Source organism: Ahaetulla prasina, chromosome 3, assembly GCF_028640845.1.
Source record: "Ahaetulla prasina isolate Xishuangbanna chromosome 3, ASM2864084v1, whole genome shotgun sequence".
NCBI classification, from domain to species: Eukaryota; Metazoa; Chordata; class Lepidosauria; order Squamata; family Colubridae; genus Ahaetulla; species Ahaetulla prasina.
Window position 1 is genome coordinate 110,022,573 of NC_080541.1, and position 3,905 is coordinate 110,026,477.

At 43.4% G+C, this 3,905-nt stretch overlaps 1 pseudogene; it reads left to right on the forward strand.

Annotated features, from left to right (window-relative positions):
• The first annotated feature begins 1,735 nt into the window (after window positions 1-1,735).
• On the forward strand, window positions 1,736-3,690 carry LOC131194987 (E3 SUMO-protein ligase KIAA1586-like; annotated as a pseudogene).
• The last annotated feature ends 215 nt before the right edge of the window (window positions 3,691-3,905 follow it).

Genomic DNA, 3,905 nt, shown 5'->3' on the forward strand with positions numbered 1-3,905 from the left:
GTAATAAATGGTGCAAGTCCAACAGGGAGGAAGGATAGTTTAAGCTGATAGTTGACTGCTGTGATCCGCAGGCGGCCTGCAGAGCTGGCAGCAGAGTTGGACAGTGAGGAAGTTGGGGAGGAACATGGGCCAGTCTTGGAATCTGGGGAAGGCTTGAATGAGGGGTCTGCGTCGGAGGCAGAGAGGGGGCCAGGGCCACCTGGTAGTTATGTGCTGCCTCTGGAGCCTCCAGAACCTGACATCAGTGAGGCAGAAGAACAGTGTGAGCCTCTTCCCAGTGTGCACCTGCGCAGAGCTGCCAGAAGACAAGAACAGTTAAGGAAAAAAAGGGTGACTCATGAGTAAGGCTTGGAGTTGATTGGCCCCCCTCATAAGACATAAAAGAGGAGCAAACAGATGTGAGCCTTTGCAGGAAGCAGTTAGTTCATATCAGGGGTGACATCCTACTGGTTTGGACTGGTTCGGCCAAACTGGTAGCGATGATGGCCATCGGTTCACTGAACCGGTAGGAATCTTCCCTGGCCCAGCCCATGTCCACCCAATCACCCAGTCACCCGCTTGCCCACTTGCTGCTTCCTTCCAGGTTCCTTGCCGCTTCCTTCCGGCTCGCTCACTTTTCCCGCCACTCACTTTTCCCACCATTTGGCACTTCTGGCCTACCCACCCCATCCCCGGCCTATATAAGTTCCCCTTTGCCATGCGGCCCAGCTACTTCTCCAACACCTGCCTGCTTGGATGCCTCACCTCGCTTGGATGCCTCACCTCGCTTGGATGCCTTGCTTTGCTTGGACGCCTCGCCAATGGATCCTCACTCAAAAAAATAATCATTGCCGGTTGCGGCCCAGCATGCCTCCCTAATCCCCAGCCTTGCATACTTTGTGCAGCCACTGGAGATTGTTTGTGCATTGCAGCCTAGCATGCTGCCCCCCAATCCCCAGCCTCACATATTTTGCACAGCCATCGGGGATCGGTTGCAGGCCTCATGCCACCCCTGGATCCCCTGCCTGGCCTGGCTAAGCTATCTAACTAACCACCCACCTTCCTCCCAGCCTCCAGCTTTCTTACCTCCACTTTTTGGACTGAATCCCGAGCCGCTGGCCTCAACACTTGCATTGCTTCATCTGCTGCAATCCCTGCAATCAATCTCATCAGTGAGCAACTCTATCTGCCTGCAATCAATCTCATTGGCGAACAACTGAATCTGCCTGCCTGCCTTGTGCCTTCAATTGGATAAGTAACTGGATTGGTTTTTTTGGGGGGTTTAAAAAATTTTTTAATTGGGGTTTTTTTAAGGATTTTTTTTTTAGACATAGCCATTTAAAATTTAGGAAGTTTTAAATTTAGCTGCTTTTATCTAAAAATATAAATAAAATAAAATAAAATGATAAAATAAAATATCTATTCAGATTTTTGAGATTTGTGTGTTTCTGTAGTGTTTCACAGTCACTACACAAACACACAAAATCTCACAAAGCCCTATGTGACATTTTGTGTGGAAAAAGTGTGAAAGTTGGTTTTTGAGCTTTTTGTGGCTGTTTGTTGCAGGGGCCATTTGAGGTGAAGTGCAGCTGCTTTTGCATTGTGTGTGAGTCAGTTATGTTGTTTTGTGTTGTGTGTGTGTGTAAAGTGTGAAAGTTGGGTTTTGAGCTTTTTGTATGCTTTTACATTGTGTATTCCCTGCTAACAAGGCTCATTTTTTCCCCTTTTGTAGTAGCAGCTGCCTTTAAGAGGAAGGATGAAAAGGCAACAGACTTTGATTGGTTTCTTGGCCAAGAAACCAAAACTTGCACAACAACCATCAGAAGTGGCCTTGGATGATCCAAAACCATCCCAAGCACCACCACCTGAAACCGGAGAAAGCAGCAAGTCAAGTATTGAGTCACCCACTGTGCCCAAAATTGAAAGCATTCTTCCAGACTGCTGGACTATGCAACAGTACAACAACTTCTAAGTATGATGGGTTGGAGGTTTCAAATAAGATACTAGGTTGCAAGTATTGTGCAAAACATGAGTTCATAATAGAGAGCAATATTCATTTGTCCAAAGAGTGGAAGCATTTCAAGTTTGACGCGGCTGGGAAAAAGAAGGAAGTGCAGCAGGCGTTTCTAAGGAAGAAAATGCGAGAACATTTCATTTCAAAATCGCACACCATTTGTAGAGACAACGTAAAACAAGCAGAGCAGGAAGCCATAACAAAAGCAATGGACAAGATTTCTGAAAGGCAATATGGCACCACTTCTAAAATGTTCAAAACTGTTTCAGCCTGGCAAAAGCATGCAGACCAGTGGTGAAATGTAAAATTTGTTACTACAGGTTCTGTGGGCATGGCTTGGTGGTGGGGGTAATGTGACTAGGTGGGCGTGGCCAATTTAAAAAAACTTTTAAAAGCATTTTTCCCAGCTGAGTTGCCTGATCATCAGAACCTTTTAAAAGCATTTTTTAAACAACCTGTTCGGTCAAAGAGGTTGTAGAAAAAATGCTTTTAAAAGGTTCTGACAATCCCAGCTGAGTCACACGATCATCAGAAGCTTTTTATTTACTTTTAAAAGCATTTTTTTGGCTGAAGAAAAAATGCTTTTAAAAGTTAAAAAAAAACCTCTGATGACCAGCTCAGCTGGGGGAGGGGCAGGGATTTTTGCTACCGGTTCTCTGAACCATCCACCGCCATCACTACTGGATTGGGCAATCCGATCTGAACCGGGAGCATTTCACCCCTGATACAGACCAATTTCAAGCATAGAGGAATTCATAGAATTACAAACTGAAAATGGAGTAGATTTGGCATTAGGATTGCATTCAAGGCCAACAGTTGTGAAAATAGTTGAGTGCATTGCAAATGAAATTAAAACCCAAATGTTTACCACCATCATTGCAAAGAATCTGAAAATATGTCTGATCATTGATGAAGCCTCAACAGTATCCTGCAAACCAGTTTTGATAGTTTTCATAAAAGTTGAGGACTCAGAGGATCCACCAACAATTTTTGTTGAGCTTGTTGAATTGAAGAAACAAGATGCAGAGACAATATGTTCTGCAGTTTTTGAAAGTCTACAAAAGGTTGGGTTTACCCGGGACTACCTACAAAAATATTTAATAGTGTTCTGTTTTGATGGTGCCAGCATTATGCTTGGGAGAAAATCTGGAGTGAGCACCAGAATAGCAAAAGAATTTCTAAACATTATCATATAGCACTGCTTGAACCATCATCTCCAACTTGTTTTAGATGACTCCATAAAGCAAATAAAGCAAGTAAATCATTTCAGAATATTTATTGATAAGATACACTCTATTTTCAGTAATCCAATAAGAACCAAATTGAATTTGATGAAATTCAAATTAACATCATAAGGATTGGTAGAGTTTTTGGGCCAAGATGGGCTGCCTGTAGTTTAAGGGCAACCATAACTGTGTGGCATGCTTATCCAGCGTTAGATCAATATTTTCATGTGAATGCAAAATACTCAGGCATGGCTGCCCATCAATAAATATTTCTTAAATGATTTGGCATCGATGATCGATATTCTGGAAGAAATCTCACTTCTTTCAACTGCACTGCAAGCACGCAATACAGACATCATGAAGGCTGAAAAATGGCTGAGAAGATCAATGAAAGCATTTGAACTACTTACAAAGGGAAAGGGCCCATACAAAAGAAAAGTTGACGGACTTCAGAAACCTTCAAAAATATAAACTTTGTGGAAAATCATCGATTTGTTGGACTTCATTGGGAAAGAACCTTTCATGGATTACTGTCTTGTCGTGGCGAAGGGGCTTGCGTAGCTCAATGAAGCTATGAGCTATGCTGTGCAGGGACACCCAAGACGGACAGGTCATAGCAGAGAGTTCTGACAAAACGTGATCCACTGGAGAAGGAAATGGCAACCCACTCCAGTATCTTTGCCATG